Source organism: Schistocerca cancellata, chromosome 2, assembly GCF_023864275.1.
Source record: "Schistocerca cancellata isolate TAMUIC-IGC-003103 chromosome 2, iqSchCanc2.1, whole genome shotgun sequence".
Lineage (NCBI taxonomy): Eukaryota > Metazoa > Arthropoda > Insecta > Orthoptera > Acrididae > Schistocerca > Schistocerca cancellata.
In genome coordinates, this window is record NC_064627.1 from 1,019,925,399 (window position 1) to 1,019,950,340 (window position 24,942).

The 24,942-nt window shown below is 44.8% G+C and overlaps 1 protein-coding gene across 1 annotated transcript in view; it reads right to left on the minus strand.

Moving 5' to 3' along the window:
- LOC126160650 (extracellular serine/threonine protein CG31145-like) overlaps positions 1-22,381 on the minus strand; it is an 891,510-nt gene extending 869,129 nt beyond the window's left edge. Inside the window, exon 1 of the mRNA XM_049916920.1 lies at positions 21,722-22,381. The gene's annotated coding sequence lies outside the window, so the exon portion shown is untranslated. The remainder of the gene's footprint in view (positions 1-21,721) is intronic.
- Positions 22,382-24,942: the final 2,561 nt, after the last annotated feature.

The following is a 24,942-nucleotide window of genomic DNA, read 5'->3' on the forward strand; positions in this document are numbered from 1 at the left end:
CCGATGTATAGTAAACATCTCTTCCAGGTTTCAGAACCTTGTGACACTCATGAGCCCGTAGCTACCGGATTGCCGTTTGTTCGACTGTAATGGTTCAAATGGCTCTGAGCACTATGGGACTTAACTGCAGTGGTCATCAGTCCCCTAGAACTTAGAACTACTTAAACCTAACCTAAGGACATTACACACATACATGCCACAGGCAGGATTCGAACCTGCGACCGTAGCGGTCGCGCGGTTCCAGACTGAAGCGCCTAGAACCGCTCGGCCAGTGCGGCCGGCTCGACTGTAATATCCCTCTGCTTGAGTAATAGCGACATGCTGCAAGAGTAAAATGGATGCGATTTAGAGACATAAGAATAAAAGCGATATAATATTAAAATTAAGCGAAATAATATTAAAATTAGAGAGCCGTGGGACTGAACAAAAATACTAGCCTTTTGGTCTCAAAATATGCTGTCTGGTATGTAGTGGTGTTCTGGGGAGTTGTGTTTTGAAAATCAGTCATTCAAAATCGATAAATGGGCAATAAGGATATAGAAGAGTATTACTAATATGGAAAAATGCAGTAACATTGGTAAAGAATGTGAAAGTTTGACTACCCCACAATTATGTATGTACATATAGATATGTGTATTACTCTAGATCACTAGGGAACTTTTAGAAATAAACGCACAAGTTCAGAACTTAGTTTCGTAGAGAAGTATGTAGCTACGCCCAACTCAAAAACGTACGCTACATCAGATTAAAATACTCTTCAGTGAATTGCTTGTGAAAATAAATAACAGAAAATTGTTTTAAAATAAGGGGAAAAATATGCTAATTCCAAATAGTTTCTATAACATTAATAAATTAGTAAATTATTCATTTTTACACATGTCTGCTACTTTTTCAAGAATACATGTTATATTATATTTCACGGTATTTTATATGAGGAATGGGTTTTTCCTTCTGCTTCTCTGGTTTGATCGTTGAAGTGAGCTTGGTAAAGAGCAACAATAATTGAGCGTGCGATGTATACCACTGGCGTAGTTTCACTCACAAAACATAAGATTTTCATTGTTTTTCGTACAAAAATTTATTTCCGTGTTATATTACATTCGAGGTGGGTGATAAAGGTAATGCAATTTTTTTATCTACCAAAGTTTTTATTTATTTCGAACAACAATATTGTCCCTTGAAAGCAGTCCCCTTTGGCAGCTATACACCGGCAAAGTTGTTGTTTCCAGTCGTGGCAGCAGCGCTGAAATTCTTCAACTGGTACGGCCTTTAACATGTTGATCACATTCTTTTGATGCAGCATTCACTTGCCTGCAATGTTCGACCTCTCCCGATTCACTCTTTTCCTGACCCTTTTGACGATATCCTTGTGAAACACTTGGTTCACAGTTCGTCCTGGAGCAGCAAATTCTCCATGTAAGACACCCCTGATGTCAATGGTCAACGTTTCCATCAGTTTCTAAAGCTGAAGGTCTCCCTGAGCGAGGTTCATCTTCAAAGTGTTCTCGGCCTTCCGAAAATAATTTGTGCCAGCGAAAAACGTATGATATTGATAAGAAATGTTCACCATAAGCCTTTTCAAAGGTCATAATCGCGGATTTCCCACGGTAAACACCAAAACCTGATGGCATGACGTTGCTCTAAGTTCCGCTGTTCCATTTTCGTAACACACAACAAATGGCTCTTTCAAAACTCACATGCTGGCTGTAAGGAGCTGAAATCCGGACTGAGCGTCAGGAACTGATAAAAAGACCGCTCTGCACAAGCAGAACACCACAGCGTTGCCAGATGGCTCACAGTGTTGCCAGTCTCGTTAATTTCCTCAGAACCTTGTGCATACTGTATTATGTACCACTTTATTATTATACAGAGTGATCAAAGGCAAAATAAAAGCTGTTACAATCATGTTTTGTTCACTTGTCGACTGTACAAATGCTAGTTGACTATAATAGCCCCGAAACGAAAGAAGGCTTAGTGCAGGCAAAAATGGCTAGACTCTGTCTTCCGAAAATGCTTCGTCGATCACAGTGCAAATCCTAAGATCGACTGTCGCGCATATGCGAAAATGACAGATATGGAAGTAAGGTAGTACCAACTCGACAAAGGCAGTGCCAAGACCAGACGGGTTACCAGTAGGATTCCAATTGAACATGCAGACGATCTGGCCTCCTACCTATCTTCAGTTTACCGTAGCTCGTTCAAACAACGAAGCGTGTCAGATGATTAGTAAAACGCAGAGAGTGCTCCAGTCCATCAAAAGCGCGTTCGGACCTACAGAGCTATCTCAGCGACGTCGATATCACGTAGAATTGTACAATATTAAGCTCACATATGACAACTTCTATGGAGCCCTATGTAGGAGTCAGTATGGTTTACTCAAGCACAGAGCGTGTGAGGCCGAACGTGCTCTGTTCGTTAATATGATCCAGGTGACACTAGGCACCACAGATCGGCGTGTGGTGTGTTTGTTCCATAAAACGTGCCATTCAGTTCTGCACTTCTGCTTGCCAAACAAAATAATTGTTGCTATTGATTTGAACAGAATCCAGCTTTCCGATTTCGTTCACCGGCGTTATTAAAAGCGAAACAAGAATTTGGTGTACCTCAAGGTAGAGTAGGGTCGCTACCGCTCCCCATAAACAGAGTGAATCAAAAATGAGGGAAAAACATTTTGTGCCCAGTGTCACACATTGAGCCACAAACACGAAATGGTGTTTTCCATATTCCTATGTCAAGAAATGGCAATGCATCTGAACTGCATGATCCGGAGGAATTTGAGACTAGATCCTGTGGATTCCTGTGCTCCTGAATAGGATAGGAGGAAAGAGCGGCACTTCACCACATAGTTGGTGGTTACTTTAATTTATCCTTGATGTGTTGGCGAAAACACATGTGTAATTCCGGAGGTACGCATAAAACATCATTCGAAATCGTGCTAAACCCATTCTCTGTAAATTATTTCGAGCAGTTAGTTCATGAGCCCACTCGAGTAGTAAACGGTTGTGAAAACACACTTGAACTCCTAGCAACAAATAATCCTTAGTTAATAACGAGCATCAAAACGGATACAGGGATTAGTGAACACAGGGTTGTCGTAGTGAGACTGAATATTGTAACTCCCTAATCCAAAAATTAACGAAACAATCAACCTATCCAACAATAAAATTTAACTTGATGCCTTCCTGAGAGACAATCTCCACTCCTTCAGAATTAATAATATGAGTGTAGACCAGATGTGGCTTGAATTCAAAGAAACAGTATCGGCAGCAATTGAGAGATTTATACTAAATAAATTAACGAACGACGGAGCTGATCCTCCTTGGTGCACAAAACGGGTCAGAACACTGTTGCAGAAACAACGAAACGAACGTGCGAAATTTAAACAGATGCAAAATGCGAAAGATTGGCGATCTTTTACAGAAGCTCGAAATTTAGCGTGGACTTCAATGCCTGATGCTTATAACAGTTTCCACAATGAAACTTTGTCCCTAAACCTGGCAGAAAATCCTAAGAGATTCAGGTCGTATGTGAAGCATGTTAGCGGCAAGAAACAATTAATGCCTTCTCTGCGCGATAGCAATGGAGATACTATTAAAGACAGTGCTAACAAAGCAGAGTTACTAAACACAGCAATCCAAGATGCCTTCAAAAAAGAAGACGAAGTAAATATTCCAGAATTCGAATCGAGAACAGCTGCCAACATTAACTTAGAAGTAAATATCCTCGTAGTAGTCAAGTAACTTCAAACACTAAATAAAAGCAAGTCTTCTGGTTCAGACTGTAATTCAATTATGTTCCTTTCAGAGTATGTTGATGCATTAGCTCCATACTTAACAATCATATACAACCGTTCGCTCAACGAAAGATCCGTACCCAAAGATTGGAAAGTTGCACAGGTCGCACCAATATTCAGGAAAGGTAGTAGGAGTAATCCACTAAATTACAGGCCCATATCATTAACGTCGACATGCAACAGAATTTTTGAATAAATAATGTATTCGAACATTACGAATTACGTCGAAGAAAACGGTATATTGACACACAGTCAACATGGATTTAGAAAACGTCGTTCTTGTGAAACACAACCAGCTGTTTATTCGCGTGCAATGTTGAGTGCTACTGACAAGGGACTTGAGATTGATTCCGTATTTCTGGATTTCCGCAAGGCCTTAGACCCTTTACCACAGACGCGGGTTGTAGTGAAATTGCTTGCTTATGGAATATCGCCTCAGTTATGTGACTGGATTCGTGTTTTCCTGTCAGAGACGTCACAATTCGTAGTAATTAACGGAAAGTCATCGAGTAAAGCGGAAGTGATTTCTGGCGTTCTCCAAGATAGTATTATAGGCCTTTTGATGTTCCTTATCTATATAAACTATTTGGGAGACAATCCGAGCATCCGTCTTAGGTTGTTTGCAGATGAAGTTGTCGTTTATCGACTAACAAAGTCATCAGAAGATCGAAACAAATTGCAGAACGATTTAGAAAAGATATGTGAATGGTGCGAAAATTGGCAGTTGACCCTAAATAACGAAAAGTGTGAGGTCATCCTCATGAGTGCTAAAAGGAATTCGTTAAACTTTGGTTACACGATAAATCAGTGAAATCCAAATGCCGTAAATTCTACTAAATACTAGGAATTACAATTACGAACAACTTAAATTGGAAGGGACACATAGAAAATGTTGTGGGGAAGGCTAACTAAAGAGTGCGTTTGATTGGCAGGACACTTAGAAAATGTAACACATCTACTAAAGAGTCTGCCTACTCTACGCTTGTCCGTCCTCTTTTAGAATAGTGCTGCGTGGTGTGGGATTCTTACCAGGTAGGACTGACGGAGTACGTCAGCACGTTTTGTATTATCGCGAAGTATGGGAGAGAGTATCAATGAAATGATCCAGGATTTGGGCTGGATACCATTAAAAGAAAGGCGTTTATCGCTGCGACGAAATCTTCTCACGAAATTGCAACCACCAATATTCTTCTCCGAATACGAAAATATTTTGTTGACAGCGACCAACACAGAGAGAAACGATCAACACGTTAAAATAAGGGAAATCAGAGCTCTTACGGAAAGATATAGATTGGAATAATAGAAAATTTGAAGGTGGTTTGATAAACCCTTTGCCAGGCATTTAAATGTGATTTGCAGAGTAGCCATGTACATGCAGATGTAGTAGTAGCTTGCAACATAATTTCCTTTCAATGCGACGGCCTTACGCTGCCTTACTTGGGGGGAACCTTTAGGCCAGGTACACCCATCCACTGGACGACGTCGGTGTCAACGTCGTGCTGCATCAGTAACCTCCCCAACATCCACGTACTGCTTCCCATGGAGCGCAGCCTTCATTGGGTCGACAGATGGAAGTCGGAAGGCGAAGAACCCAGCGGGCACAAACCTTTGAGTAACCACAGAGACTCCAAGTTGAGCAGCGAGGTGTTCAATTGAGACCCGTCGATCACCTCGACTGACAGTGTCCGCACGTTCCAACATTGCCGGACTCACTACTGTGCGCGGTCGGCGGGCGCACAGGAAACCGGACAGGCTTGCGCGACCTTGACGCGATGGTGACAGACGCCTTGCCCAACGGTTCATCGCGCTTTTGTTCACTGACAGGTCTCCGTACACATTGCGCAAGCCCCTATGAATATCTGCGACGTTCTGGTTTTCGCCAAAAGATACTCTAGATCTCTGCGTGAAACGCACCTCTATTATAGACGCCATTTTGAAGGCTACGTATAGTGCCGCCATCTATCGTAAGTTCATGAAACTGTAGGGGCTGAAGCGGAAATATTCACGAAGCGGAAACATTCCACGATGTCCCACAACAATTGAAGATTGAAGAGTTTTTAGCAAACAGAACACAGCATGTTGTTATCAATGGAGAGACGTCTACAGACGTTAAAGTAACCTCTGGCGTGCCACAGGGGAGTGTTATGGGACCATTGCTTTTCACAATATATATAAATGACCTAGTAGATAGTGTCGGAAGTTCCATACGACTTTTCGCGGATGATGCTGTATTATACAGAGAAGTTGCAGCATTAGAAAATTGTAGCGAAATGCAGGAAGATCTGCAGCGGATAGGCACTTGGTGCAGGGAGTGGCAACTGACCCTTAACATAGACAAATGTAATGTATTGCGAATACATAGAAAGAAGGATCCTTTATTGTATGATTATATGATAGCAGAACAAACACTGGTAGCAGTTACTTCTGTAAAATATCTGGGAGTATGCGTGCGGAACGATTTGAAGTGGAATGATCATATAAAATCATATAAAATATAAAATATAAAATATAAAATATAAAATATAAAATCATATAAAATTGTTGGTAAGGCGGGTACCAGGTTGAGATTCATTGGGAGAGTCCTTAGAAAATGTAGTCCATCAACAAAGGAGGTGGCTTACAAAACACTCATTCGACCTATACTTGAGTATTGCGCATCAGTGTGGGATCCGTACCAGATCGGGTTGACGGAGGAGATAGAGAAGATCCAAAGAAGAGCGGCGCGTTTCGTCACAGGGTTATTTGGTAACCGTGATAGCGTTACGGAGATGTTTAACAAACTCAAGTGGCAGACTCTGCAAGAGAGGCGCTCTGCATCGCGGTGTAGCTTGCTGTCCAGGTTTCGAGAGGGTGCGTTTCTGGATGAGGTATCGAATATATTGCTTCCCCCTACTTATACCTTCCGAGGAGATCACGAATGTAAAATTAGAGAGATTAGAGCGCGCACGGAGGCTTTCAGACAGTCGTTCTTCCCGCGAATCATACGCGACTGGGACAGGAAAGGGAGGTAATGACAGTGGCACGTAAAGTGCCCTCCGCCACACACCGTTGGGTGGCTTGCGGAGTATAAATGTAGATGTAGATGTAGAGCAAATTCAGCATTTTTCCAACCAAAATTGGCCGAGAAAAAATATATGTTGCGGTACTTATTGAACGCCCTCGCAAAACTTCACGAAACATCAGTAGAAAAGTAAATTCAGGATCAGAGTTTGGCAGGTATTTGGCAACACCGATTCAGCTAACCGTAAACACCAGTAGATTCCGTACAAGGTCCCAGCAGAGTGGTCTACAAGTTTATCGTGTATAGGAAGTTGACGCAGCCTACTATCGTAGGAGATTGTAGCTTCGGTGATTACGTCACAAAGCCTGCACACTTATATAATACAAGTGTATTCGCAGCCGTGGGTGAAGCAGTTCATATGATGTTGTTTGCGGACATTGGAATTGAATTAATATACGTTACGTGATAAAAATATCTAAAATATCTGACAAATATCAGAATGGTGTTGCATGGTGTAATGCCCTCCATTGTCGGTAGTTTATATATCCTGAGTCCTGTTTCCACCAAATGAAAGCTAGGAAACCTAAAAAGAGAAATGAAAAGTCTCAAACTATACAAAATATGGGTCAATGAAGTGGAATGGAAAGAAGTTAAGGATTTCTGGTGAGATGAATACAGGGTAATACCAACAGTAGCAGACAATGGTTTAACGGGGGTAGGACTCGTTACGAATAGGAAAACAGGACAGAGAGCGAGCTACTGTGGACATACCAGTGATTGTGTTGTTCTCATCGATTTCGACCGAAAAACAACCGTGGTAGGAAAGGTATACATGCCAACGTCGTAAACAGAAGATGAAGAGTTGGAGAACGTATATGACGATACTGAACGGGTAATTCAGTGTGTAAACTAAACTCCGAACAGGCCGTGAGAGGCCCATCGGTACCGACCGGCTGCCGTGTCATCCTCATCCCACCGGCGTCACTGGATGCGAATATGGCGGGGCATGTGGTCAGCACACCGCTCTCCCGGCCGTATGTCAGTTTACGAGACCGGAGCCGCTACTTCTGAATCAAGTAGCTCCTCAGTTTGCCTCACAAGGGCTGAGTGCACCCCGTTTGCCAACAGCGTTCGGCAGACCTGATGGTCTACATCTACATCTACATCTACATCCATACTCCGCAAGCCACCTGACGGTGTGTGGCGGAGGGTACCTTCAGTACCTCTATCGGTTCTCCCTTCTGTTCCAGTCTCGTATTGTTCGTGGAAAGAAGGATTGTCGATATGCCTCTGTGTGGGCTCTAATCTCTCTGATTTTATCCTCATGGTCTCTTCGCGAGATATACGTAGGAGGGAGCAATATACTGCTTGACTCTTCGGTGAAGGTATGTTCTCGAAACTTTGACAAAAGCCCGTACCGAGCTACTGAGCGTCTCTCCTGCAGAGTCTTCCACTGTAGTTTATCTATCATCTCCGTAACGCTTTCGCGATTACTAAATGATCCTGTAACGAAGCGCGCTGCTCTCCGTTGGATCTTCTCTATGTCTTGTATCAACCCTATCTGGTACGGATCCCACACTGCTGAGCAGTATTCAAGCAGTGGGCGAACAAGCGTACTGTAACCTACTTCCTTTGTTTTCGGATTGCATTTCCTTAGGATTCTTCCAATGAATCTCAGTCTGGCATCTGCTTTACCGACAATCAACATTATATGACCATTCCATTTTAAATCACTCCTAATGCGTACTCCCAGATAATTTATGGTATTAACTGCTTCCAGTTGCTGACCTGCTATTTTGTAGCTAAATGATAAAGGATCTATCTTTCTGTGTATTCGCAGCACATTACACTTGTCTACATTGAGATTTAGTTGCCATTCCCTGCACCATGCGTCAATTCGCTGCAGATCCTCCTGCATTTCAGTACAATTTTCCATTGTTACAACCTCTCGATACACCACAGCATCATCTGCAAAAAGCCTCAGTGAACTTCCGATGTCATCCACCAGGTCATTTATGTATATTGTGAATAGCAACGGTCCTATGACACTCCCCTGCGGCACACCTGAATTTACTCTTACTTCGGAAGACTTCTCTCCATTGAGAATAACATGCTGCGTCCTGTTATCTAGGAACTCTTCAATCCAATCACACAATTGGTCTGATAGTCCATATGCTCTTACTTTGTTCATTAAACGACTGTGGGGAACTGTATCGAACGCCTTGCGGAAGTCAAGAAACACGGCATCTACCTGTGAATCTAAGCTCTATCCCAGCCCGACAGAGCTTAACTTCGGTGATCTGAAGGGAACCGATGTTAGGTAAGGTTCCACTGCTGGATTATGTCATGGTCAGATCGAGATTCCGAAATCAGGTAGTGGATTGTAGGGTGTATCCAGGAACATATATAGACTCATAGTTTAGTAATGGTGAAGAGTAGAATGAAGTTTAAGATAATCTTACGGAAGAATTAGTGTGAAACGGAGTGGGTTACTGAATCACTGAGGCATGATGAGGCGTGCTTGAAATTCGCTGAGGATGTGGATACGGAGACAAGGAATACTGGAATAAATGTTTCAGTTGAAGAGGGGTAGACGTCTCTGAACAGGTCAGTCACTGATGTTGGACGTACATGAGCACAAGGAAGGCCAGAGCGAAGAAATTTTCTTTAACAGAACAATTGATCTACGAAAGAAGGAAGTACAGAAACGTCCAGAGAAAGATACCAGAATGCAATATGAAGCCCTTAGAAATGAAATAAATAGGAAGTGCTGGGCAGCGAAGGCAAAAGGGCTGCAGGAAAATGTGAAGAAATCGAAAAAGAAATGATCATCGGGAGGAATGACTCAGCATAAGGAAAAATCTAAACAACTTTCTGTGAAATTAAAAGGAAAGGTTGTAACCGGAAGTGTTCAGTGGGAGTGCAGTGTTCAACGCACAGTGCCGTTAAGTGGCCACTTTGATGGGGAGGACTTGCCTGGTAACCTGACAGAAGAAGAAATTGAAGTCAGTATGATAGACACAAGGGATCGAGTATTGGAATATAAAAAAAATCAGAAGACATGAGATCAAGTAAGGCAGAAGTGATTGATATAATTCAAGTTGGTGTGAAGAATCCATAAGACTCGTGACGTCCTATCAGATTTTAGGAAAAATATCATCCACACAGTTCCATAGACGGCAAGGACAGATAGATGCGAGAACTATCGCACAATCATCTTGATAGGCCATGCATCCAAACTGCTGACAAGAAGTATATACGCACAGAAAAATGGGAAAGAACATTCAGAATCTGCTAGAAGAGCAGAAGGGCTTTAGAAAAGGTAAAGGCACGAGAGAGGCAGTTGTGACATTGCACTTGATAATGGAATGAAAGAAAGATCAAGATACGCTCAGAGGATTTGTCGACCCAGAAAAAGCGTTCGACAAGTCCTCGGATTAAAAAAGGGTAAGTCAGGGAAGCAATTTTTCGCTCCTACTGTTCAATCCAAACAATGAAGAAGTAATAACGGAAACAAAAGGAAGGTTCAAGAGTGGGATTAAAACTCAGGTTGAAAGGATACCAGTGGTAGGATTCGCTAATGACATTGCTATCCGCAGTGAAAGTGAAGAAGAGTTACATGATCTGTTGAATGGAATGAACAGACTTGTGATTACAGAATATGGACTGATGGTAAACCGGAAGCAGAAAAAAGAGGTGAGAAATAAGAGCAATGAGAATATCGAAATTTAAGAATTCTGCTACCTTGGAAGTAAAATAGCCCATGACAAACGAAGCAAAGTGGACATAAAAAGCAGACCAGCACAGGCAAAGGGGCACTCCTGGCCAAGAGAAGCTTGGTGGTATCAAAATATCTGGCCAAAGAAACTGGTGCACCTGCCTAACATCGTGTAGGACCCGCGCGGGTACTCAGAAGTGACGCAACACGACGTGGCATGGAGTCGACTACTGTCTGAAATAGTGCTGGAGGGAATTGATACCATGAATCCTGCAGAGCTGTCCATAAGCCAGGAAGAGTACGAGTGGGTGGAGAGCTCTTCTGAACAGCCCGTTGCAAGGCATCCCAGATGTTCTCAACAATGTTCATGTGTAGGGTGTTTGGTAGCCAGTGGAAGTGTTTAAATTCAAAAGAGTGTTCCTAGAGCCACTCTGTAACAATTACGGATGTGTGGGGTGTCGCGTTGTCCTGCTGGAATTTTCCAAGTCCGTCAGAATGCACAATGGGCATGAATGGATGCAGATGATCCGACAGGTTTCTTGCGTACGTATCACCTTTCGGAGTCGTATCTAGACGTATCAGGGTCCCATATCACTCCAACAGTACATGATCCACACAATTACAGAGCATTAACCAGCTTGAACAGTCTCCTGCTGACATGCAGGGTCCATGCATTCATGAGGTTGTCTCCATAACCGTACATGTCCATCCGCTCGATACAATTTGAAGCGAGGCGCGTTCGACCTCGTAACGTGTTTCCAGTCATCAACAGTCCAATGTCGGTGACGATGGGCGCAGGCGAGGCATAAAGCTTTGTGTTGTGCAGCCATCAAAAGCACACGAGTGGGCTTTCGGCTTCGAAAGCCCATATCAAATATGTTTCGTTGAGCGGTTCGCAAGGTGATATATGTTGATGGCACAGCATTGAAATCTGCACAAATTTGCGGAAGGGTTGCCCTTCTGTCCCTTTTAACGTTTCTCTTCAGTCGTCGCTGGTCTCGTTCTTGCAGGATCTTTTTCCGGCCGCGGCGATTTCGGAGATCTGTTGTTTTACTAGATTACTGATATTCACGGTACACTCGTGAAATGGTCGTAATGGAAAATCCCCACTTCAACGCTATCTCACAGATGCTGCGTTCCATCGCACTTGTGCCGACTATAAAACCACGTTGAAATTCACTTAAACCTTGATAACTTACCATAGTGACAGCAGTAACCGATCTAACACCTGCGCCAGACACTTGTTGTCTTATATATGCGTTGCCGACAGAAGCGCCTTATTCTGCCTGTTTACATATCTCTTTAATACGTATACGTATACCAGTTTCTTTAGCGCTTCAGTGTAAGTCTTAGTCTGAGAAAGAAATTTCTGGGTATGTAAATTTGGAGCACAGCATTGTATGGTAGTGAGTCACAGACAGTGGGAAAACCGGGACAGAGGAGAATAGAAGTGTCTGAGATGTGATGCTACAGAAGAACTCTCAAAATCAGGTGGACTGATAAGGAATGAGGAGGTTCTCCGCAGCATCGGACAAGAAAGGAACATATGGAAAACATTCCAGTGGTGAATTAAGTCAATATTCTTTATGAAGACTACGTCGTGATCATGTTCCTGCCAGTAACGAATTTGCAGCTCAACTGCTCACACTACCTACCAAAATTTATGTCGTATGGCCAAGGAATATTTTCACGTCTAAAATAAATGCGGCTATTCATTTACTCCATGTTCTTGTGTTAATATTTTATTCTATATAATACCACACTTCACAGTTTTTTACTTCAATTAGTAAACTCTTTGAAAAGAAAAGTTGTACTCTGTGGCGTTCCCACTAACTGATTAGTTAGTTCGTTATCAACTGAAAACCTGAATACATAGCAGAGAAAAAAAAATGTGATAAAGAATATTTTGTGTGTCCTACAGTATTCATTTATTTTGTTAACCAGTTTTCGGCTTTCAAGTCCATTATCAGACTTTAACTATCGTCGCCAACAACAGTGAACAACAATGAAGAAGATGTTAGACATCGATAGTGAGTTAGGAACACAGAGTAAATGTAATCCTCGCCGGCCGGTGTGGCCGTGCGGTTAAAGGCGCTTCAGTCTCGAACCGCGTGGCTGCTACGGTCGCAGGTTCGAATCCTGCCTCGGGCATGGATGTGTGTGATGTCCTTAGGTTAGTTAGGTTTAATTAGTTCTAAGTTCTAGGGGACTGATGACCACAGATGTTAAGTCCCATAGTGCTCAGAGCCATTTGAACCATGTAATCCTCGACAGTGCAGTGGTAATGTAATTAAAAATATGAAATAGTAAATAAATACAAAGGGAACAAACCAGAAAGTCATTAATACTAAACGTCTAAAATAGCGCCTACATAACAATTTTCCATAGTCAAATAAAATTATTACAAGACAAGAGTACAGGAGAATAGCTTGAAGAGGTATTACGTGTGGGAGATTATACAGAGACAGAGTAAAAGACAGAATAGGCAAATGTAACAGGAATTACGAAATATAAATTATTTGTTAGTGCAAGAAGAGTTTCTGCTATTCTAGGGAAGATGCACTTATTATAAAAGATAAAGTATGGAGTCTTTACACAATCACAATAAGAGAAACAAATAAGGAAAAATAGAGGAATAGAATGGAACAGGCAGTGTGGAAGCACTGAAAAGCTATGAGGATTAAAAAGGGGACCGCACCCACTCATCATCGATTTCGTCCAAATTGACAGAAGTTGGCGTTCCAGCTGGTCGAATGTTTAGCAAAAAATTTTTTGCTACGGGTTGGTTGAGCCATGAGCCATTTGTCTTAGCGTAGTTTCCCGATAGTGGTGAGCGCAGCATGAAGATTACAGGACTGTAACGCTAGGGTTGTGCGCTCGAATCCCTTGTTCAAATGGTTCAAATGACTCTGAGCACTTTTGGACTTAACATCTGTGGTCATCAGTCCCCTAGAACATAGAACTACTTAAACCTAACTAACCTAAGGACATCACACACATCCATGCCCGAGGCTGGGCTCGAACCCGCGACCGTAGGGGTGGTGTGGTTCCAGACTGAAGTGCCTAGAACCGCTCGGCCACAGAGGCCGGCCGAGTCCCTAAGACGGAAACATTTATTAATTTCAATTATTAAATTACTTAAAGTGCAAATTAACCGAAATTCTCTCGGTGTTTTGCACACGTCATGATCGTCGATTTTTACATGTTCTTTTAAGGTTTCTGTAGAAAATCAAACTTGGTTTACATACACAAAATGATCCCTCTCATCGCATAGTTTTGCAGCAAACCATCTGCAGCGCATCATTTTGCCTAGTATTGGCGACGGTAGCTGGTGACGTACAGTGGAATGTACACTCCTGGAAATGGAAAAAAGAACACATTGACACCGGTGTGTCAGACCCACCATACTTGCTCCGGACACTGCGAGAGGGCTGTACAAGCAATGATCACACGCACGGCACAGCGGACACACCAGGAACCGCGGTGTTGGCCGTCGAATGGCGCTAGCTGCGCAGCATTTGTGCACCGCCGCCGTCAGTGTCAGCCAGTTTGCCGTGGCATACGGAGCTCCATCGCAGTCTTTAACACTGGTAGCATGCTGCGACAGCGTGGACGTGAACCGTATGTGCAGTTAACGGACTTTGAGCGAGGGCGTATAGTGGGCATGCGGGAGGCCGGGTGGACGTACCGCCGAATTGCTCAACACGTGGGGCGTGAGGTCTCCACAGTACATCGATGTTGTCGCCAGTGGTCGGCGGAAGGTGCACGTGCCCGTCGACCTGGGACCGGACCGCAGAGACGCACGGATGCACGCCAAGACCGTAGGATCCTACGCAGTGCCGTAGGGGACCTCACCGCCACTTCCCAGCAAATTAGGGACACTGTTGCTCCTGGGGTATCGGCGAGAACCATTCGCAACCGTCTCCATGAAGCTGGGCTACGGTCCCGCACACCGTTAGGCCGTCTTCCGTTCACGCCCCAACATCGTGCAGCCCGCCTCCAGTGGTGTCGCGACAGGCGTGAATGGAGGGACGAATGGAGACGTGTCGTCTTCAGCGATGAGAGTCGCTTCTGCCTTGGTGCCAATGATGGTCGTATGCGTGTTTGGCGCCGTGCAGGTGAGCGCCACAATCAGGACTGCATACGACCGAGGCACACAGGGCCAACACCCGGCATCATGGTGTGGGGAGCGATCTCCTACACTGGCCGTACACCACTGGTGATCGTCGAGGGGACACTGAATAGTGCACGGTACATCCAAACCGTCATCGAACCCATCGTTCTACCATTCCTAGACCGGCAAGGGAACTTGCTGTTCCAACAGGACAATGCACGTCCGCATGTATCCCGTGCCACCCAACGTGCTCTAGAAGGTGTAAGTCAACTAACCTGGCCAGCAAGATCTCCGGATCTGTCCCCCATTGAGCATGTTTGGGACTGGATGAAGCGTCGTCTCACGCGGTCTGCACGTCCAGCACGAACGCTGGTCCAACTGAGGCGCCAGGTGGAAATGGCATGGCAAGCCGTTCCACAGGACTACATCCAGCATCTCTACGATCGTCTCCATGGGAGAATAGCAGCCTGCATTGCTGCGAATGGTGGATATACACTGTACTAGTGCCGACATTGTGCATGCTCTGTTGCCTGTGTCTATGTGCCTGTGGTTCTATCAGTGTGATCATGTGATGTATCTGACCCCAGGAATGTGTCAATAAAGTTTCCCCTTCCTAGGACAATGAATTCACGGTGTTCTTATTTCAATTTCCAGGATTGTATTTCGATTCATTCTACTCGGTTTTTGATTTCTTTCTTTCTCTCTCTCTCTCTCTCTCTCTCTCTCTCTCTCTCTCTTTCGATGAGTTAGGTTGTAGTTTTGAAATTTTTTGATCGAATACTTTCCTGGCGTTTAAAACAGACGTCGCAGGGTTGAACTAGCGGAGAACATTTGGGGGAAATCATTTCAGTACTGCAGGATTGCAGTAATCCTTCATCTCAAAAACTGTAGTCCTATAGTTGCGGATTTGTTTGCCTTCTTCATGAGCTAATTAACAACAGAAATTTCTTCTCCTGCGCGTAGGGCTTCATCACATCCGTCAGAAAGTTTCTGTGTAAAGCTGTTGTAAGTTTCCAAATTTTGACTAAGTATATTTTGTCGCATACTCGTCCACCGTTTATCTGAACGCTCTGTCCAAAAGAGGAAGTACTGTCTCGTAAGCATACGTAGACTTGGCAATAATTTTCCACAACTGAATAAAGCATACTGCGCTGTACACTTGGTTACTTCGGTCGTTTCCGACTCATTTGCAGAGTAAATAACGTAAAAGATGAAATAAAAATCCCCCTTGGGACTCGACCGCACGACCTTTAGACTGCCATTCTGCCCTCTTTCCGCTGCGCAGGGTGCTGCCTGCAAACTACATCACCATAAATGTTTCATGCCTCACCCGACCCTCTTAGCGGTCTGGAGCTCCCAGTTACGTCATTTTCATTTCTGGCGCAGTCCTGCATATACCATAAGTTTGAACGACATCCGTGAGACGAGTGGGCATTGATCCCCAGTAAGCCAAGTTCAGAACAGGGGAAGTATTTTGCCCTTACGAAGTGATGGATATTGGACGATGGCTGGTAGCTGTGGCCCTCAGTCAGTACAAACTCAGCAAATGTGGAGTCATAATTCAGCAATCTCCAGCCGCATTCAGCCAACATAGTTATTACGTCTCTGACTGACGAATATAAAACTTACCACAGTAAGGACAAGAAATTTTGTATACCCCACTTGTTTGACGACAGTCATCTATCACAGTCTGATGGTGATATTGTAAGACGAAAATCATTTAAAAATATAAATCAGTATTGTTGAACATAAACTATATTGTGCTTATATCTATAATCCTGAAATTGTTGTAGCAAAAAGCGACGAAAGAGTCAGTAAAGTAACATGATGAAGAACAGGTGCAAGTGTGTAAAAAGTAGCGAGGATATGATTCGGGTGTATATAAACTCAAAATAATGTCACTCGACTGTTCAGCTCTTAGAACTTTACGAGTTACTAGGTTGGTGCACAGGTTCGTAGTATTTTTCCATACGTTTAATAAACGGAATACACTACTGGCCATTAAAATTGCTACACCAAGAAGATATGCAGATGATAAACGGGTATTCATTGGACAACTGTATTATACTAGAACTGACATGTGATTACCTTTTCACGCAATTTGGGTGCATAGATCCTGAGAAATCGGTACCAAGAACAACCAACTCTGGCCGTAATAACGGCCTTGATACGCCTGGGCATTGAGTCAAACAGCACTTGGATGGCGTGTACAGGTACAGTGCCCATGCAGCTGCAACACGATACCACATTTTATAAAGAGTAGTGACGGGCGTATTGTGACGAGCCAGTTGCTCGGCCACCATTGACCAGACGTTTTCAATTGGTGAGAGATCTGGAGAATGTGCTGGCCAGGGCAGTAGTCGAATATTGTCTGTATCCAGAAAGGCCCGTACAGTACCTGTAACATGCGGTCGTGCATTATCCTGCTGATATGTAGGGTTTCGCAGGGATCGAATGAAGGGTAAAGCCACAGGTCGTAACACATCTGAAATGTAACTTCCGCTGTTCAAATTGCCGTCAATGCGAACAAGAGGTGACCGAGACGTGTAACCAATGGCACCCCATACCATCACACCGGGTGATACGCCAGCATGGCGATGACGAATACACGCTTCCAATGTGCGTTCACCGCGACGTCGCCAAACACGGATGCTGTAAACAGAACCTGGATTCATCCGAAAAAATGACGTTTTGCCATTCGTGCACCCAGGTTCGTCGTTGAGTACACCATCGTAGGCGCTCTTGTCTATGATGTATCGTCAAGGGTGACTGCAGCCATGGTCTCCGAGCTGATAGTCCCTGCTGCTGCGCCGAGCGGTTCTAGGCGCTACAGTCTGGAACCACCCGACCGCTACGGTCGCAGGTTCGAATCCTGCCTCGGGCATGGATGTTTGTGATGTCCTTAGGTTAGTTAGGTTTAAGTAGTTCTAAGTTCTAGGGGACTGATGACCTCAGACGTTAAGTCCCATAGTGCTCAGAGCTATTTGACCCATTTGAACCTGCTGCTGCAAACTTCGTCGAACTCTTTGTGCAGATGGTTATCATATTGCAAACGTTCCCATATGTTGACGCAGGGATCGAGACGTGGCTGCATGATCCGTTACAGCCATGCAGATAAGATGCCTGTCATCTCGACTGCAAGTGATACTAGGCCGTTGGGATCCAGCTCAGCGTTCCGTATTACCCTTCTGAACCCACCGATTTCATATTCTGATAACAGTCATTGGATCTCGACCAACGCGAGCAGCAATGTCGCGATACGATAAAAGCAATCGCGATAGGCTACAATCGGACCTTTATCAAAGTCGGAAACGTGATGGTACGCATTTCTCCTCCTTACACGAGGCATCACAACAACGTTTCACCAGGCAACGCCGGCCAACTGCTGTTTGTGTATGAGAAATCGGTTGGAAACTTTCCTCATGGCAGCACGTTGTAGGTGTCGCCACCGACGCCAACCTTGTGTGAATGCTCTGAAAAACTAATCACTTGCATATCACAGCATCTTCTTCCTGTCGGTTAAATTTCGCATCTGTAGGACGTCATCTTCGTGGTGTAGCATATTTAATGGCCAGTAGTGTAGATAGACGTTACAGAGACTTTAGTAATCTATAATATATTTCCCTTCCCTATTTCCAACATTTCGCCAACGGGGGGGGAGGGGGGGGGGCAACTTTTCGATTCTGCGACTCTAGAAGTCACTTGGCTTTGAGGGGAAGAACTCATCGAAACATGTTAGGAGCGCTTTATCATCCGGAAAGGTAATTCTCTGAAGATTGTTCGATAGAGAGCGTGAAGAGTGAAAATTTGAGGACGCATGATGAGGTGAATGAGTTGGGTGCGCAATGACTTCCCATCCCATTTCCTGTACAGAGATTTTTCTCACCATCCCATTTCCTGTACAGAGATTTTTCTCAGTCAAGTAGAATGCGTGCCGGCGTTATCGAGGAGCAGCGTCTCTTCACGCTGTCTTCCTGGTCGTTGTTCTTGGATTGCTCTGCAAGACGTCTCAGTTGTTGACAAAAAACGTAAGCTGTGACGGTTACACCTCGGAGAAGCAAATCGTAGCATGACACACCGTCGCTGTTCCATCAGATGCATAACACTATCTTTTGTGGATGCAAACAAGTCTTTGTACTGGCAGTTGCTGCTTCCTTTGGGCTCTGCCATTCCCTTTATTTTCTTACGTAAGTGTGAAGACACCACTTCACCAGTAACGATCTAGGATAGCAATGGTCAGTGTTGTTCACGATTCAATTGATGACAAGCAAGCAGAGACGCGCATCTGGTCATCCGATGATTTCTGTGTTTATGGCATGGTGTACCCATACACTCGACTCTTGAACTTTTCCCATTCCATGCAAATGTCGCACGACAGTAAATTGATCACAGTTAGTCACATCTGGTAGTTCTCGAGTACACTGGCATGGATCATTATAGATTAATCCGTCCAAACGATCTGCATCAAACACCAGGAGTCTTCCTGAACGTGGAATGTCATTAATGTCAAACGAAAAAACGAATTTGTTGCTGTGTTCTGTTCACGACATTATCCCCATACACGGCTCAAATGCTTCTGACTGCGTCCGTTGTTGTCACCCCCATACTGAACTCAAACAGAAGAATATGTCGCAAATGTTCAGATTTCTCCACTTGGCCCTACATTTTATAGCGCCCACAGCTCCACTCACAATCTCCAAATGACAAGATGTAAACTGAAACTACAAACTGAACTACAAATAAAAATGACAATCGATAAATAAACCCATAGCAACTGGAGTACCAACATGAAAAACAATAGCTCTACGAACTTACGCACAAACCTAATAAATTACTTTCTATAGGCGATAGAAGATGAGGCCGAGATTTACCAGATTGCTTCAATAACAAAGCATCCAGTTTCGCAGCAGAGAAATTACTTGAATATTGCCTTTTTGTTGATAGCTTCGCAAGGACTGTAAGGAGTTGCTGGAGGAAATAACTTCTGCTACGTTGCACAGTTATTAACAAGTGTTTTGCCGAGCGTGTAAATTGTTCCTCGCGCTGGCCTCTTAAATGATCTCTGGCAAGTCTGCCGCTTCCTTTCCTCGCTCCTTCCATCCTTTCTTGTGGTTACGGCACCAGCGGTGTATCGCAGTGCTCTCGCCTTTTACTCTCCTAATAACGCTTTCGGCGCGGCTCGCCTTAGCCGACATTAATGAGAGCCAAAAGTGTTTACGGAGGATGCTGCCTAAGCGCAGGAGCATACAGCCGGCGCGTTTTAGAAAGTGAATTACGGCGCGAAGCAGCTGATTGGTCTGTTCCGGTGGGCAGGGGGCAGGAGGGGGGGGGGCGTCACGTGGTACAAACAGGCTCGAGTGACGAAGCCTGCCTCATTCGGGAAGCGGCTGCGCCGGCCGTGGCGAGAGGAACCCGTTTGGAACACGAGCTGCGTCACCTCCGCACGCGTTGCCAGGGGTCGCTCCCGCCGCCGCTGAATTATCTCTCCGCACGGCGGCGTAACTTTAGGCGCAATGACCATAAATTTGGCCCCAGGTTCCGTGTGAAACTCAGCGGCAGTAGCCTGGTCAGCGAAAATGAGCCGAAGAGATATACGACGGTAATGAAAAGTCCCACAAGAGCGGTAACCTCTAGCTCCCGAAATACCCTGAAGTTGCGCAAGCTTACTAGAACGGGCAGTGACACCAGTTCACCACAGTTTAGTCAACAGAAACTACGCTACCACTCTGGATTTGCAAATTAATCCAGAAACGACATGTTGTCAGCTGTTGATTACTTTTTTACGAATACCAAATTTTGAAGAATATACAGATAAACAGACGATATGATACTGGTTCAGGTTATTGTACCTCAGTTGTCAAACTTAGAGTGTGGACAAAATCATGACAAACCTTAAATATCTTTAAAGAAAACCACTTCAGAACAAGGCACGTAACAGACTATTTACAAACGGAGGGTATTGTAGGTCACAAAATTTGTTATGAATGAAAGAAACACACGATACTCGAGTACTTTACAAACCGGTTCTCGCCTGTTACGATGGCTTAACAGCTGAAAACTGGTTTCTAAAATAATGAATATTGTAGAATATTACACCAGCGTTCTGTGTGTCTTCATTCATGACATCTAGATCTAAAATTTTCAACCAAGAACCCATGGTTAAGTCCGTTAATTTTCACAATATTTGAGTAAAAAATTGGGTTTTTATTTTCTGCGTGTTTTATTTAGAATTGGAATAGTCTTTGTCACATACAAACATTATATTTAAATACGACCTCGATATCTTATATGTCAAGACATTTTCTTCGTTGCAGTGATTACATATCGCCTTTAATCTCTCATTTTCGTTCGTGTTTGTTATAATGAAAATACTCTTGGTGCAATAACACTCGAAATGTGGTCCTACAGAACAATGCTGAAAATTATATGGGTAGATCACATAACTAATGAGGAGGTATTGAATGGGATTGGGGAGAAGAAGGGATCGGTTGGTAGGACGTGTTCTGAGGCATCACCAATTTAGTATTGGAGGGCAAAAATTGTAGAGGGAGACCAAGAGATGGATACACTAAGCAGATTCAGAAGGATGTAGGTTGCAGTAGGTACTGGGACATGAAGAAGCTTGCACAGGATAGATTAGCGTGGAGAGCTGCATCAAACCAGTCTCTGGACTGAAGACCACAACAACAACAACTTCGTTATGTAACAGAGAAGCACCATGTCTTAAGACGTGTTTACAGCTGCACGCAAATGCTAAGTATCCGAAAGTTTCGTATGCTGTGCCGTTTAGTGGAGGGAAGAAGATACGCGTGTCTTCCGTGAGCATTGAAATTTCTCAATCCGTAGGGTAGTTCTCACTGCCTATATGTCTACCGATATAAATATGCTGAACTCGGACATACTGTCTTGCGTCGTAGATGGATAAACAGAAACCAAAAGATGTAGCAGTAGTCACTGGCAAAACGTAGAACGCAAGCAAAGTGGCAGCATTTTCCGAAAGCCATGCAAAGGAAAATGACACTCGTCCGCTGCGTGGGAAAGGGAAGCGAATTGCGTGCAGCGACAAGCGACCGGTGCGTAACAGTTACTACGCACCTGTGCGTGTGAGTAGAGCACGTGGTCTTGCGAGGAAGGCCGGCCGACGCCGCCCTCGGTCGGGTCGATATCCCAGAGGCGGCCGCGAGAACGGGACCGACAACAAAGCGCGCTCGCGACCACTTGGCGGTCGGCGGGAAGCAGTTGTTCAAGGTGCCGGTAGCTCTGCAACCACTGGACGCCGCGGCGCGCTAGACTGATAACTGATAACTCAGTCACGTGATCAGCAGCGCTGAAGAATAGGGGCCCGGTGGCCGCGTGTCACGTCACAACATAGCCCGCCTGTTGATTGCACATACTAGCCAGAGGCAGGTGGCGCGCGTGGTACGACGGGAAACAGCTGACTGCCGCCTTCTGGCCTCTCGTACACACACTCAGCTCATCACGGTCACGCTTGGCAAGTTGCCGCGTCCTTGCGAGCACATGGTCGCCAGTGTAGGGGAAGGGAGGAGGAGGGAGGAAACGGCGTTTCGCTTTCGTCGCGTCGCTCAGGGAATACTGGCAAACGACCTCGCTTCCACACTGGGTCACGGACGACAGTGCCTCACCCGCGCGTGCTCGCGTTCGGCAAGTAGCGTGTTGCTCGCCGGCGCATGCGCAGTAGCGACAGTGCGCAGTACCGACCGCTCAGCTCAGTCAACGAAGCTCGACTGAGGCCTGGTTGCCGCCGCGTCTGGTCCAGCGGCATGGGTTAGTCACACGAGAAGGGGGGAGCGGTGGGTGGAGGGGGAAGGAGGTGCGCGCGCAGCTCTGCCTCCCCGCCCGCAACCGCTTGCTTGGCACCGAAAGAGTTCGCGGCGTTTTCCGCCAGCAGGCTTTGCTCGTTGCTACTGCACCGACGCCGGTTGGGCGCGGAGCGGGAACACCACGCTTAGATGTTAATCGCAGCGCCGATACCTGAAATCTCTCTCTCTCTCTCTCTCCGCACCACTCGTGAAACAGGTTGTGCGCGAAAGAATAATGACACCTTCTTGAGGCCCGGTTTCTCGTTAATCGCGGAAGGAAGTGTGTTCCGAACAGCTTTCGTGAACTCAAAAAGTAAATAAAACTACAGTACGAACATATCCCAGTGCTAATGACCACGGCAACACTGCCGTTGTGACCCATATTAGGAGTAAACATAGATTTTCTGAAATGAGATGGAGAGCTATGTATAATTTCATCATAATCATCTTGAACAGTTTCCAGCCCCAGGCTGGGTGTATTTGGAACATGAGCCTCGCCATCTAACCCTGTTTTCCAACCATCTTGTGTCATCTTGCTGGGTTCACTCTGCTGCAATCCTCGCCTATTTTTAAACACACTCCTCTACACCTGTCACCCATCTATACCTTGGTCTTCCTCTTGCTCGTTTCCTTCACATTTCAATTTCGTGTAAACCTCTTGTTTCCCGCTCCTTTCATGTGTCCATAACATCTTAGCCTTGATTTTTCTATACTGCTCTGCAAGGGTTCCTATTTTAATATTTCCTTTACCCTTTCATTCCACATTCTATCTCTTCTTGTTACTTATACTCTATTATTATGTTTGTGAGGAATTTCATTTCACATGCCTGTAGTCTGTTTACATCTCGTTTATCCATTACCCACGTTTAAGATGCGTCGGTCAGTACTGGGATGTGGTAACTTAGATATATTGCTTCCTTGTGGGACGTCGCCGGCCGGGATGGCCGAGCGGTTCTATGCGCTACAGTCTGGAACCGCGCGACAGCTACGGTCGCAGGTTCGAATCCTGCCTCGGGCATGGGTGTGTGTGATGTGCTTAGGTTAGTTAGGTTTAAGTAGTTCTAAGTCAACGGAACTGATGACCTCAGCAGTTATGTCCCATAGTGCTCAGAGCCATTTGAACCATTTGTGGGACGTCCTTGTTCCAAATCAGGCTCCTGACACTATACAGGAATGCTTCTGCCTGTCTGCCACATTCACTGATATCTTTCACATTTCTTCCATTTTCCTGTATCACACTTCTCAGTTACTTGATACTTTCCACTTCCTTCAATTGTTCACCTCCAATTCTTATTTTGCTAGTTGGTCTGCCATTCTGTCTATCTGTAACCAGAATTTCACATTTGTTGACATTAAATTTCATTCCACACTGTCTCAATGTTTCTTCCCAAGCATCCAGCTGTTCCTGGATCTCCTTCTCCCTGTTCTCCCAGATCATCAAGTCATCCTCAAACACTACTGCTTTCATTTTGTCTTCTCCAGCTTTTGCTGGCATCTTAGTCGTAATCTCATCTAAGAGCACGAACAAGAAGAGAGTTGACAATGAATTGCCTTGTTTCACACTGCTTGTTTACTGGAACCAATCCGTCATTTCATTTCCCACTTTCACACGACTCAGGCTCCCACAGTAATCTCCTCCACTTTGCTTATTGTCTCTTTCCCACTCCATTCTTTTTTACTGTTTTCCAGACCTTTCTACTATAGACGCTATTAAATACCTTTCTTGTATGGAGAAAGGCCATCACAAGGTCTTCCCCAAATTCGTAGTGGCACTTCTCGAGCTGCGTAGCTGCAAATTTGAAGTCAAAGGTTGACTTCCCTGGTCTGAAGCCACGCTGTTCCTCTCTCGATTTGTTCTCAACCGTTGTTCGATCTCTGCTCTCTAGGGTCGTTTCGTATACCTTGTCACAGTGTCGTATAACTGTGATTTATTATAATTTCCACAATTGCGTTTACCAGTTATTAGTCGTTATCTACATCTACATACATACTACGCAATACAACATACGGTGCGTGGCGGAGGGTACCTCGTACCACAACTAGCATCTTCTCTCCCTGTTCCACTCCCACACAGAACGAGGGAAAAATGACTGCCTACATGCCACTGTACGAGCCCTAATCTCTCTTATCTTATATTTGTGGTCTTTCCGCGAAATATAAGTTGGCGGCAGTAAAACTGTACTGCAGTCAGCCTCAAATGCTGGTTCTCTAAATTTCCTCAGTAGCGATTCACGTAAAGAGCGCCTCCTTTCCTCTAGAGACTCCCACCCGAGTTCCTGAAGCATTTCCGTAACACTCGCGTGATGATCAAACATACCAGTAACAAATCTAGCAGCCCGCCTCTGAATTCCTTCTATGTCCTCCCTCAATCCGACCTGATAGGGATCCCAAACGCTCGAGCAGTACTCAAGAATAGGTCGTATTAGTGTTTTATAAGTGGTCTCCTTTACAGACGAACCACGAACCACATCTTCCCAAAATTCTACCAATGAACCG